At 36.8% G+C, this 14514-nt stretch overlaps 1 protein-coding gene across 1 annotated transcript in view; it reads right to left on the reverse strand.

Moving 5' to 3' along the window:
- The window catches only part of CBFA2T2 (CBFA2/RUNX1 partner transcriptional co-repressor 2), a 141028-nt gene that overhangs the window by 100290 nt on the left and 26224 nt on the right, over positions 1–14514 (reverse strand). The gene's annotated exons all lie outside the window — the stretch shown is intronic.

Raw genomic sequence — 14514 nt, forward strand, 5'->3', positions numbered from 1 at the left:
GGGGTTATTTTTTGTTTTTACTCTTCAGAAAAGTGTTTCTGATTTATAATAAAAGATAATTAAAAAATACTCCAGAGATTTTTACAACTAGATTTGTTGGAATGCCTCCATTTAAAAAGTGAATATGCCTATACAGATTTTTATATTACAACTAGGTTAAGTTTTTGCCAAACAACCCTTTTACTTCCTGTCTCTTAACAGAATAAGACATAAGAAAAATTAAACTACTCAATATTTCAATCATACAATCTCTGTTAGAGAAACAAGATATTAAGGTTAATAGTTTCTACTTTTATAAAATAACTATAAAACCTAAATATTCATACATTCTGCTAAAAACCCTATGAATTCTTCAGTTCATTCCAATTATCCCTGTGTTTTCACAGAAAATTTTTCTTTTACCACATTCTTTTACAATTCTCTTAAGACCTAATATTTCACTTTTAACAAATTCTAGCTCTGAAAGGAAACTAAATGGAGAGATAAGAAAAACTTAATTTTCTTTGCTATTATATGCAGTAAACTTTTAATTGCAAAGAAATACATCCTAACAGGCCATGATGAGCTAAATTAATTTTTCAGAGTAAACAAATAGAAATTAAAAACTCACATCAACTGAAATCTCTTTTCTTTAGTTTTTAGGGTTATGGCCCCTAAGGCAAGGTTTTATAACGTTCACTATCCTAAATTTTTTTTTATTACTCCTCACCTGAGGATATATTTATTGATTTTAGAACGAGAGGAAGGGAGAAAGACAGGAAGAGAAACATCAGCATGAGAAATATCAGTCAGCTGTCTCCCATACACACCCTGACCAGGTCTCAAATCTGTAACCTAGGTATGTCCCCTGACTGGGGATCGAACCCACAACCTTTTGATGTACAGGACAACACTCCAACCAAGTAAGCCACCTGGTCAGGCTATCCTAATTTTTTTTTAATATAAAAGGCATTACAGAAGTGTTTATGATGAAATCATTGCAAATGTTCAGGAAAAAAATGTGTCAAGTCACAAATGAACAAGATATATTAGCAGTTCCAATAAAGTTTCATGTACAATTATCTCCTCCCTCAGCTAAACAATTTAAGAGGCAGAAAATTCAGTCTTATTTCCCAGTTATTATTAAGTTGTAGGCTTGCACAGAAGACACAGGCCTTGTAGGACACTTAACAAAACAGCCTCCTACAGTTAACAATTTCATTATTTAAATTGGCACATGGCAGATTATGTTAACAGATTTATTTATTGACTAAGTCTAATCATATTTCCTCAGTTGGCATCAATATGATGTCTACTATTTACGTTTGCTTCAACACTGGTATTTGTTCAAGAGTCTCCCATATTTGAATTCTACCATAGAAATTGGGGTTTAAATAAAATGCAGGAGTTTTTAATGGAAGATTGCAAAATGGATAAAGAAAGAACTCTAATGAGAGCTAAAATAATTTCATTTGTGAATCCCATTTATAAGCCAAAGAATTTGCTCTTTATTGCAAGGAAATAGAACACTTTGTAATTAAGTGTTCCACAGCAATGTATTAAGATCCAAGGTAACCTAACAGTATTTTTCAAAAACTTGCTAAGTGAAGTAAGCCAGTCAGAGAAAGACAAATACCATATGATTTCACTCATATGTGGAATCTAATGAACAAACTGAACTAACAAGCCAAATAGAGACAAGCTCATAGGTAGAGAGCAGGCTGACAGCTCATGGTGGGAGCGGGGAAGGGGAGTTAAGGGGTAGAGGAATAGAGCAAAAAGGAAAAAAGACTCATGGACATGGACAACTGTGTGGTAATTGCAAGGGGGAAGGTATAAAGGGAATAAATGTTAATGGAAAAAATACAATAAAAAATAAATTTAAAAAATTTGTCATGTTATCACCTTTTCTGACATATGGCTTTTCTATTTTTTTTTAAAGATTTTATTTATTTATTTTTTTTGGAGAGAGAGAGGAAGAGAGGGAGAAAGAGGGTGAAAAACATTAATGTGAGAGAGAAACATCAAACATCGATCATTGCCTCTTCCATGCTCCCTGACTGGGGACCGAACCTGCAACCCAGGCATGTGCCCTGACCCACAATCAAACAGGCAACCTTTCGCTTTATGGGACAACACCCAACCAATTGAGTCACACCAGTCAGGGCTGGCTTTTCTATTTTAATGTTATTAGTTTCCATGTAATTCAAAGTACAACTCAAGATAGCATTCTTTTTAAGAAATAATGCTTTCTAAAGCTTAAATGACTATTATTTAACAAATATTTTTGAATTACACATATTTAAACCAAACAAAAAGTATGGAAAATATGGATAATTTCATTTTATCCATAAGTAGAAAAAACTCCAGAAGAAAAAGCAGATTATAAACTGTAAACTTCATGAGATTAGAGACAATATGTCTATTCTATTCATTTATTCAACCAATATTGATTATCTACCACATGTTCTAGGCAATGGAGATATAGCAATAAACAAATCAGACAAAAATCCCTGTCCTCTTAGCAACTTACTCTAGCAAGGAGAGACAGACAATTAACAAAATAAGTAAAATATACAGTACATTAGAAGGTGATAAGCTGGTACAGGGGGATGAGGAAGGCAGGGTATAATTTTAAATGGGATAGTCTAGTTGGCCCTGTTGAGAAGGGAAGTGAAGAACTGAGCCATAGGATAGGTGAAGAAACAGCAGTCTAGGTGAACAGATAAAGGTCTTGACTCCAGGTGACGACTAGAGTATTCAAGGAACTGTGAGACCCACATAGCTGGAACTGGGAAAGCAGAAGAATATGAGTTCAGAGAGGTAAGGGGAACAGGGTGTTTTGGATCACAGAAAACTTGAAGGTCATTGAAAAAACTTTGTCAAGTAAAGTGAGAGTCATTAACACGGTTCTAAGCAGTAAATTTACAAGACCTAACTAAATTGATCACTCTGGCTGCTGTGTTCAAACAGATGGTGAGGCAATAATGGAAGCAGGGAAAACAACTTGCATGCAACTCCAACAAGCCAGGTCAGAGGTGTAGGTGGTTTGGACCAGAATAGGAAGAGTGAAATTAAAATGCTATTCAGATTCTGTATATATTCTCAAGTTGAGGAAAGAAGGATCTCTGCCTGATTAGATGCGAGAAATGGAAAAAAAAACCAGTCAAGAATAATCCCAATGTTTTTGGTTAAAGACTAGAGCTGGGGAAGACTGAAGAAGGACATGATCTGAGGGGGAAAATTAGAAGTTCAGATGTAGACATTTTTCAGTTTGAGATATCTATCAGATATCCAAGTAGAGATGTCATGTAAGCAAATGGGCAAACCAACTGAGAGTTCAGGTAAGAGTTAATGGGCTGGAGATATAAATCTGGAAGTTGTTAGCATATGGAGAGTATTTAAAGCCATGAAATTCCATGAGTTAACCAGGGGAATGAATATTGATAAAAACAAGAGATTCAAGTGCTAAACACTGGGCATTGAGCCCCATGTTGAAGTGATCAGGGAGAAAAGGAGGAACCATCAAAGGAAACTGAGATGGTACAGCCACCAGTGAGATAAGAAGAAAAACAATAGAGTGTGATGGTGCCCTAGAAACCAAATGAAGAAAGTGTTTCAAGAAGACTGATCAATTGGGTCAATTGCTTTATGTAAGATGAGAACTATGAATTACTACTGGATATCCTCACCCCCAAGGAAGGCGAGACATGAACTTATCACAATAAATATGTGTTCAACGACTATACAAAGCAAAATATTTTAACATCATTATTTCAAATTCTCTTCAATACTTCTGAAAAGTCACTGTTAAAAATGCATCAAACTAAACATATTTTCAAAGATCAACTTTGCCAAATTCATAATTCTCCTGCAAAAAAAAAATTTGGTTTTGAACTTTCAGATTATCACAGCTAAACTGGAAATTGGCAGTGCTTTGACATGACTACCATAAATAACACTAGCTGTCTTCTACTAGGGAACAATGGAAACCTCCGAATGCCACATAAAGTGTAAGAGCGAGGATCAAGAAACTAGTACTTCCTCTGTCAATCACTTTTCCCTTTCCGAGCCTCTGTTTCTTTTTACCTATAAAATGAACCTTCATCATGTTCTTCCCTCTACGAATGCCCCATTCTTCTGATCAAATTCCAAAGAAGGTAACTATCTTCTAGGAGACTTCCCAGGTTCTCTAGTCCCTGTTCATCTCCCCTTTCTCTGAACCTCAACAATCATTTACTTTCACTATATAACAGACTGTTAATTTGATCCTATATCAATACTGCCTTGAGTGTGTGTTCTCTTAGCTGTTTAATGTGTATCTTAAGCGCCCCCATTGCACCAGAATATCTTAAGTACTGGGTTGGCAAAAAGTCCCTTCAGTTTTTTCAATAAAATAGACACATTTTTAATTTTCACCAATAATTTTATTGACTTGGATATTTTGAGTATGTTGGCTATGTCCCACAATTGGCTTCTAGTGGGTAGAGGCCAGGGGTACTGCTAAACATCTTCCAATGCATAAGAGAGCCCCACAGCAAAGAATTATCCGGCCAAAATGTCAATAGTACCAAGGAACTTCACAAACCACTTTTGACACATTCGATCAGTCACAACACCTTCTCCATACACTGCAATCTTTTTTGGTGTTTCAGTTGTGTTTCTACCTGGGGGTAGAAATAGCTCATATAACTCATGAAAATCTACAGAATACTAGGGAGCCAGGAACAAAATAAGCCTAGTTCTTGACAGGTTTTAAGATCAGTTCTCCTAGAGATGATTGCTGTTTTTAACTGACTACTGATTTAATCAACAGATCATAACTCTGCTCTCTGAAGAGCAAGACAAGGTATTGGGCTAGATGCTGTAAATCTATAGGCTCCCAGCCCTTCTGGCTAAACTCTCCTGAGGATTTTGTTAAATACACATTCTCAGTCCCATATAAGACTCAGTGAATCAGAATGGGGAGTGAGGTTCTAGGAATCCAAACCTTAAGTTCTTCAGATAATTCTTCTATATACTCAAGTTTAAGAAAAATCACACACTAAGAGACACAAAAATAATTAAGAAAGTCCCTGCCTCCAATATGTCTATAATATAGTAAGGAATAAATGTACACATAGCACAATACAGTAATGAGATATAAAAAGTACCAAAAGTGACAGAAGCATCTCTTCCAGCTAGGTAAACAAAAAACAAAGCAGGCTTCGTGGAGAACATTGGTAGGTTTTTGAGTGAGGATGAGTTGGGAGAAATGCACCTACAACTGAGGGAACTTTTTTCCTAAGAAAAGGAAAAAATTGTTTAATGCAGGGAACATAAAATGGTAGGGCATTAGGCCCTGGCTGGTATGGCCCAGTGGACTGAATACCAGCCTGCGAACCAAAAGGTCACTGGTTCGATTCCCAGTCAGGGCACATGCCTGGGTAGCTCTCAGTAATGTTCAAACTGCTTTATTGACTATGAGAGCCAAAGGAATTATGCTAATACCTCCTACTTGCACAACTCTTAGTGGTTACTTTCTACATTATGGTCTGTGTGAACAGCACCCCCAAGAGCACAACTCCTGAATACAATGTGAATCAGGAGTTACTGCCTAGGTTGTATGCCAGTTAGATGTTTCAATAAGTATCCTGGATGTAAAGATTTTATTAGCATACTTTATTTGCAGAGTACTAAGGAAAAGCCTAACAGCTTAGAATTCATCTACTGTGTATACTCAACATAATAAAACTTGTATCATCTTCTGTTTTTGAAGCCCCTTATTTTAAAATATTAAATAGCCCAATAAATCTTTTCCTAATAAGCACAGTCTTACCACAGAACTTTTTAATGGAACCTTAACAGTCTTAAGCTGTTTTTCAAACAGCATCTTATAAGGGAAGTTTCTCCACACATACTAATCAGATCACTATTTTTAAACTATAAATATACACGTATAACCCTTAAAGTACTGAACAGTCTATTTCAGCTAAAACAATGTGATTTTTAATAAGGCTTATGAAGTCGTACAGAGAGAAGAAATGGTTTAGTTACTCCAAACTTCCATCCTGTTACATGAACGACCCTGTGTGATAGCCAAATCAAAATAAAAAAAAATAGCCCTGACCCAAAACTATGGCTCAGTTGGTTGGGCGTCCTCCCAGAAAGCAAAACGTTGCTGGTTTGATTCCCATTCAGGGCACATGCCTGGGTGGTGGGTTCAGTCCCTGGTCAGGGCGTGTGCTATGAGGTACCTAATCAATGTTTCTCACATAGATTTTCTCCTTCTCTTTCTCCCTCCCTTCTACCTTTCTAAAAATAAAATCTTTTAAAAATTTAAAAAGAAAACTTATTATTTTAAAGTTAACCTTTAATCAAATAAAGAATACTCCTGGAGTTGTGGGCCCCAGTTGGAGGGAGCCGATAGATGTCTGTTTGAGATGTTTGTCTTCCTCTCTTTCTCACTTCTTCCTCCCCTCTGTAAAAATAAATACATAAAATATTAAAAAAAAACATGCAATGTGGTCCCAATCAAAATCCAGGCATTTTTTTTTTTTGATAGAAATAGTTGATTCTGCCCTTGCTGGTGTGGCTTAGTGGATCGAGCCCCAGCCTGGGAACCAGAAGGTAGCAGATTTGATTCCCCGGCAAGGCACATGCCTGGGTTTTGGGCCACGTCCCCAGTTTGGGGCATGCGAGAGGCAACCAGTTGATGTATCTCTCATGCAGGCATCGATTCTCTCCTCTTTCTCCCTCCTTTCCCCTCTCTCTAAAAGTAAATAAAATCTTTTTTAAAAAATCAATTGTTGATTCTAAAATTGATCTGGAAATGCAAAAGACCTAGAGTAGCCAAAACAACTTTGGAAAAAGCAAAGAGTTCAGTTGCAGGACTAATACTACCTGATTTTACATTATGGTAAACCAAACTGTGTGGTATAGGCATAAAGGGGGGCGGGGGGAACCTTTAATGCATATCTCATAACATATGCAAAATGAGCTAAAAATGGATAAAAGACCTAAATCTAAGACTAAAACTACACAAGTGCTAGAAGAAAGCATAAAAGAAAATCTTTTGTGTCCTTGGGTTAGGCAACAAAGAAAGCACAGGAGAGCCCATAAAGAAAAAAATTGATAAATTGTACTTCAAAAAAACGATTTTAGTTTCTACTCTTCAGAAAACATGACTGATTGAGAGGATAAAAAGACAAACTACAGACTGAGAGGAAACATCTGATAAAGGACTTACACCCAAAATATATAAAGAACTCTTGAAACTCACTAAGAAAATAAACAAGGTAATTTGTTTAAATGGGTAAAAGATTTAACCAGACATTTCACCACAAAAGATATATGGATCGCAAATAAGCACTTGAAAATATTTTGGAAAAATAGTTCACCAGTTTCTTAAATAGTTATACATCTACCACATGATCCAGCTACACCACTCCTATGTATTTACAAAGGAAGCTTTATTTGTATTAGCCAAAAGCTGGAAACAACTCAAGCATCTATCAACAGGTGAATAAACAAACAAATTAGATATATCCATATAGTGTTATACTACAACAATAAAAGGGAATGAACTACTGATACATAAATCTTATAATAGTTACACTTTATGAAAGAAGGCAAAGGAATAAAGGAAGAAAAGAAAGGAGACAAAGAGGATGAACTTAGTGTGAGAAGCAGAACTTTATAAAGGTGCACAAGGAAACGCTGCCTCTTGGGGTGGTCTATTCAAAATAGAAGACATGGTTGTCACAAGGTAGTTTTATTTACTTGAAGCAAGTAAAGGAGATAGGGGATTCATATCCTGAGCTCTGCCTCCCAGAAGGGAGCCTTAGCCACTGCTTATATATTGTACATTATTTGGTCAATTACATGTTGATTTCTTCCTTGCAGTTGACTACTTTCATCAGGTTGAATTCATGTCAGTTCATTCTGTTCATGTCAGCTCATTCTGTTTACACCTGCATCTACAAAATACTATGCTATAATTTAAAATTTAGCAAGAAAAAACATTTAAAACTGTCCAGACCTTGAGACCCTTGTCCTATCGAACAGAAACTTATGGGAGCAATTGATATGTTCACTATCTTGATTGTGATGATGACTTCACAGATACATCTATGTCAAAATTTATCAAACCATATACTTTAAACATCTACAGTTTGCTGTGTGTCCATAATACCTCAATTTCTCAAAAAGTGAAAGGACAAAACAAAGTATATGCAAGAGAAAAATGAAAAAGGTTTAAGAAGAGTAAAGAAGTAGTACTATTTGTTCAGGAGGGGGTGGGTAGATCCCTGATTAGTCCCATGCAGTTTGAAACAGCTGGATATGAGAAGACAGTGAATCAAACCAAACATCATCTGTAGGCAGTGAGAAACATGGGTCGGAAACACAAAAAAGAATCATTCCTTGAGAAACTGCAGAAGACAGGACACAAGGCACAGGAAGGTACCAGGTTAGCTCAATACCTCATTAAGCTATAACATTATTTATGGTGCATTAATCTTAGTCTGTTAGCTTTTTAAAATGTAAAAGATGCCCTGGCTGGCATGGCTCAGTGGATTGAGTGCTGACCTGCAAACAGAAAGGTCACCAGTTTGATTCTTAGTCAGGGCACATGCCTGAGTTGAGGGCCAGGTCCCCAGATGGGGGTGTGAGAGAGGCTACTAATCAATGTATCTCTCGCATATATATGTTTCTCTCCCTTTCTCCCTCTCTTCCTCCCTTCCCCTCACTAAAAATAAATAAATAAAATCTGTAAAATGCAAAAGACTTCTCCTGGCTTATTTCACTCATAAATACATCTGAAACAAGAGATTCAGACAAAGCCCACATCCTCTCACGATTCTTGTGCAGACAATCAAACTTGGCTCAACTTGCTTTGAAATGGTATTTCTCAAAAAAATCTAACACACCTCGCAGAATTCATTGTAATAATAAGCATTCAAGGAGACATACAGTTTAGCAGAAAATATCTGAACTTGACAGATTTCTAAATTACTTAAAGGAAAAGCTAATCCAGAATATATCTTGTTATTTACATTAACAAAAAATGTCAAGTGCTAAATAAACAGCTCAGTGAAAAGAGCTAAGAGCTTATATTGCTATCTGAATCAAACATCCCCTTGTTGCACCCCCTGCAGTAAACACAAATGCCACCTTCTCAATAGAGCCTTCTTAGATCCCTTCTTCACTGTGCTCCCTTGATAGAATTACTAAAGTTGAACAACAGCACTTAGTTCCTTAAGCTATTAGAGGTTAAGTGCTCATCTACTCATCACAAATACTAAATACAGTATCCTTTATACACAAGATGCTAAAACAGGGAAAAGAGGGGTTGGATAGCATTGGGCCAGAAGTGCCAATATCTAAAGAGGCCTAGAAACCAAACCCAAGGCTCACCAGAGTTCTGGTTTCCTTTCATTAAGTGTGGTAACTGTAGCTGACTGAAGCTGAGAGGATAAATACATAGGGGTTCACTACTTTATTCTGTCAACTTTATGTGCAAAATTTTCCAGAATAAATTATTTAAAAATAATAATAAAGGGTAGGTGAAGTTATGATCAAATCCTTTTTGTTCTTACTTTCCTACCTTTGAACTTTTCTTTCCTTTTTCCTTTAAACTTGATCTTTGCCAGCCTCCCCCGCCCTTTGTTGTCAACAGGTCCACTGGGTCATTAGCCATTTAACAAATGGTGGTTTGAAGGATAAAAGACAGACCCTTTACACAAGCAGTGGAATTCCAAATGCTAGACTCTTGGCTCCACAATGTCTGATTCAGAAGAACTGCTGGGAGCTATTAGTTCAGCTCGCCCACCCAGGCATATGAAGACTCCTTCCTTTTACACCACTCCCATATGCCTCTCATTTATGCCCACAGTTTTGTGCTTGTGTGCTTTCCTTTAGCGCAGGAACAGATCAGACTCAGAGTGACCACAGAAATTATGGAAGAGTCCAAGGATAAGGAATCCAGAATGAAGCAGTTTCAAATTGGGATTGCAACAGATGAGAGTTTTTTTTCTAGTGGGGCAACAATCCAACAAAAATGCATTTTCAAAATTCCCAGCCACAAAATGAGGATATACAGTAACAGTATGTGAGATATATTCCGGCCTAAATAAGAGCATTTGCCATCTTGTAAGTATATCTTGTGCTTTCCCACCACTGAGCCTTTGTTAACATTCTCCCCTACCCATGGAATTGTGGCTGAGAGCATAACTGAATCTCTATCTTCATTAAAAAAAAATTTTAAGTATTATTGCCCTGGCTGATGTGGCTCAGTAGGTTGGGCGTTGTCCTCTAAAGTGAAAGGTCACCAGTTTTATTCCCAGTCAGGGCACGTACCTGAGTTTCAGGCTCTGATCTCGGTCTGGGCACATAAGAGAGGCAACTAGTCAATTTTTCTCTAGCACTCTTTCTCCCTCACTTCCCTGCTCTCTAAAAATAAATAAAATCATTAAAAAATATTTTACATATTATCGTTTTCTTTTTTAAAAAGTTTTTTTTATTTATTTTTAGAGAGAGGGGGAGGAAGGGAGAAAGAGAGGGAGAGAAACATCAATGTGTGGTTGCCTCTTGCATGCCCCAAACTGGTGGCCTGGCCCACAACCCAGGCTCGTGCCCTGACTGGGAAGCAAAAGAGTGAACACCCCAAGCCCTCTCCCCAACCCCCACCCCTAGATTCACAGGCCAGCACTCAATCCACTGAGCCACACCAGCCAAGGCTATTGTTTTCTTTGTTGATACAAAGATACTGGGAGTGATTTTATGCATAGAGTTTTTGTTTGTTTGTTTTTATTTTTTTACTTTTTCTTAACTCACAAAGGGAACAAAGAGATGGGAAGATCTTCTGATGAAACTAAAATTGAAAGAGGAATGGAAGGCTATTTAAAAAAAACAAAACATGAATGTGAAAGAAATGTCACAATGTGAAAATAACTGGGCTATAAGGCAGTACAAACTCACTGGGGAAAGGAAAAGTTTCAAACTTCCTCAAACAAGCCAACTGGAGACACCATCAGTCCCAAGACATGGTATTGGATGGAAAAGATTGATTAAGTTGATTCTTGGGCAGATAGCCTTGATTCTTACTCAATAGAGTGGACATGTTAAGGAAGGTTATACTCGTATACATGGCTCTGGCAAAAAGATGTAGAGCATGTGACTTATTAAGTCATATCCCTGATTCCACACATAAGAATAAGGGACAGAAATATAACTGACACTTGAGTCAAAGGTTGATAAAGATCTCTGATCCAAAGATGGGGAGGAAACAGCCAACCAAACAAATCAAGCCAATCAAAAAAGTTTGGATTTGTGTAATGATCTACTCTTCTTTAGATCACTTTTAAAGCTATCCTTCAAAGCCTGGTTCAGATGACTTTTTCCACATGCAGGCTTTATTGATCATCTCTTTTATATGTTCTCATCTTGACCTGTTTCACTCAGTTACTTGAGTGCACAAGCCATATACCTCTGACAAGGTATCAAGTTTCTTAAGATTTGGAAAATTTATCCCTTGGTCTTTCATGAAAAATATGCTAAATATATATTTTTTCTTTGGTTTTTGAAATTTGGACAAATTACAATATACAGAACTCAGAGGAATAAAGTGTTAATAACCAGAAAACAAACACTTGCTATAAAACATATACAAATTAAATGGCGTACAATAATTTTATCTAGGAGCTCAAGAAAAACAATACTTTTAATAAGGTTCCTGGATTTAGCAAATTTTGTCAAACATACATAAAGAGAGCTAGCTTAACATCGTCCCACAAATCTTGCAAAGTAGCTGAGAATTTGAAAAACAGCAGCTTACTGCCAAGTGATGCTATAAAATTAGGAAACACGAGAATGATCACACTTAGATAATGACAGATATAAATATCTGCTTAGACCATCATTCAAATGCTTACCTGCCCTCACTTGGGCATGTAGCTTCGTGGCCCATCTCTTACCCTAAATATTGCAATGCAAGCCAGATGAATAAGATGTGGAACTAGAACTTTCAAGGTCTCCAACCACACACACACACACACAAAAAGGCAGATTGGGATAAATTCCTCTTAAAGTGGTATTCAAAGAACAGTCCTCCTCACATGGAAATATGACTTAAGACACATACTTCCTTTACAACAATGAATTTGAGCTTTTTATTTGCCTTAGTGAAAACAGGTAGGAGTACTACCCACGATAATCTATCAGCATCCTATAATAATCTAATTTATAATTCTGAACTTAGGTTTTTGACATCTTAAAACTTTTAGTTTTGCCATAAAATAAATGTATTCAAACAGATGTTTTGATTCCATTAAAAAAAAGCTATATTCTAGATACTACCCTTTGCGACAGCATAGATGGAACTGGAGAGCACAATGATAAGTGAAATAAGCCAGGGGGTGAAAGACAAATACCATTATGATCTCACCTGTAAGTGGAACCTAATCAACAAAACAAACAAGCAAGAAAAATATAACCAGCAACACTGAAAGAAAAAAAAACACAACAGTAACAAGAGGGAAGGAGGGAGAAGGGTAACAGGGAAAAGAAAGGGAAGAGTCAAATCAAGAAATATGTATAAAGGATCCATGTACAAAGCCAAAGTGCAGAAGGATTGAGGGTGGGAGGTGGGGATGGGTGGGGCAGGGGAAAGGGGAGGTAGAAAAATGGAGACAAATGTATCTGAACAATAAAAAAGGGAAAAAACATAAAAGCTATATTCTGCCCTGTCTCATGTGGCTCAGTGAACTGAGTGCCAGCCTGTGAACCAAAAGGCTGCCAGTTCAAATCCTGATCAGGGCACATGGCTGGATTGCAGGCCAGGTACCCAGCTGGGGGAGCGTGAGAGGCAACCAATCAATGTATCTCTCACACATTGATGGTTCTCTCCCCCTCTCTCTCTCTCTCCCCCTTACTTTCCCCTCTCTCTAAAAGTAAATAAATAAAATCTCTTTTAAAAAAGCTATAATCTGGGCAAAATATAGAGATTTCTCCACAGAAGATATGCAAATACCAATATGCATGTGAAAAAATGCTCAGCCTTATTAGTCATTGGGGAAATGCAGAGCAAAACCACAATGTGATACCACTTCCCACCCACTAGATGGCTATAATAAAAAAGACAGATAATGACAAGTAGTGGAAAGGATGTAGAGAAATTGGAACCCTCATATACTGCTGTTGGGAATGTAAAATGATCTTCCACTCTTTCAAAGTGATTTAGCAGAATTATCATATAACCCAGCAATTCCACTCCTAAGTATATACCAAGAGAACTGAAAACATATATCTCTATCAAAACTTGTATAGAAATGCTTATAGCAGTATTCATAATAAGCCAGAAAGTTTAAACAAGTCAAATATCCATCAACTGATAAATGTTTAAGTAAAATTGTGGTAGAGCAGAATCTCACTATTCAGTAGTTATGTTCCATAAAGTTGACACAAACACTGAATAAGTAAATATTGAACCACTGTTCCTAGGGGAAATATAGGGTTAGGTTTCTTCAAGTCTCTAGTCATTAATATTTTCATCAATGGATAAATATAGAGCCTTGTCTTTTGTGTTTCTGTTTACAAATACCTTATTTAATATATATTGTTGACATTAACATTGAACTAATGGCATGCCTGGACAAAGCTTATTTAACACATGTATCTTCTCCTTAAGGCACATCACAGTCTTCTTATGCTTAGGAACACTGCTGGTGCTTCAGCACCATACTTAGGGGCCATTCCATTCTAAACTGTGAAATCACCAACAAAAAGCACAAAAATGTGAAAAACATGGCACCAAATAGACCATGAAAAAGACTTGAGAGCTAAAGCAAGAAGGCCAGAGCAACACCTTGTTCAACTTTAACTGGGAATGTGAGTGTTGGGTGACTCAAAATTTTCGCTGCTGTTTACATAACTGATATACATTGAATTTGGGATTACAAATAAATTTTGCAAGTAGGCAAATTTCCAAATACAAATATTTTGAATAAGAAGGATCAGTTGTGTATAATACAATGGATAGTATCAGCCATAAAAAGGAATGAAGTGCTGATCCATGCTACAGCATGGATCAACCTCAAAAATGTCACTCTAAGTGACAAAAGTCTGTCCCAAAAGACCACATATTGTATTTCCCCCCAATTATAAATATTGACAATTCAGAAGAGTTTCAATATAATGCAATTTGCCCTGGCTGGTGTGGCTCAGTTGGTTGGAGCATTGTCCTTTAGACTGAAGGGTTGCGGGTTCAATTCCCAGTCAGGGCATATACCTAGGTTGCAGGTTCGATCCCTGTCAGAATGCGTATGAGAAGGCAACCAATTGATGTTTCTCTCTCTCTCTCTATCTCTCTCTCTCTCTCAAAGCAATTAAAAAAGGTCCTCGGGTGAGGCTAAAATATAAGTAAGTAAATATAATGCAATTCAAACAAAGAATGTTTCTAACACTATATGAAATGTCCGGAACATGCAAATTCAGTAACAGAAAGTAGATTAGGGGCGGGGAAGAAGGACTATGTAGAATAAGTATTAATGAGATTTA

This window comes from Pteronotus mesoamericanus, unplaced genomic scaffold (assembly GCF_021234165.1).
Source record: "Pteronotus mesoamericanus isolate MK-2021 breed Mesoamerican mustached bat unplaced genomic scaffold, CSHL_Meso_final contig_25, whole genome shotgun sequence".
In the NCBI taxonomy this organism is placed as follows: Eukaryota; Metazoa; Chordata; class Mammalia; order Chiroptera; family Mormoopidae; genus Pteronotus; species Pteronotus mesoamericanus.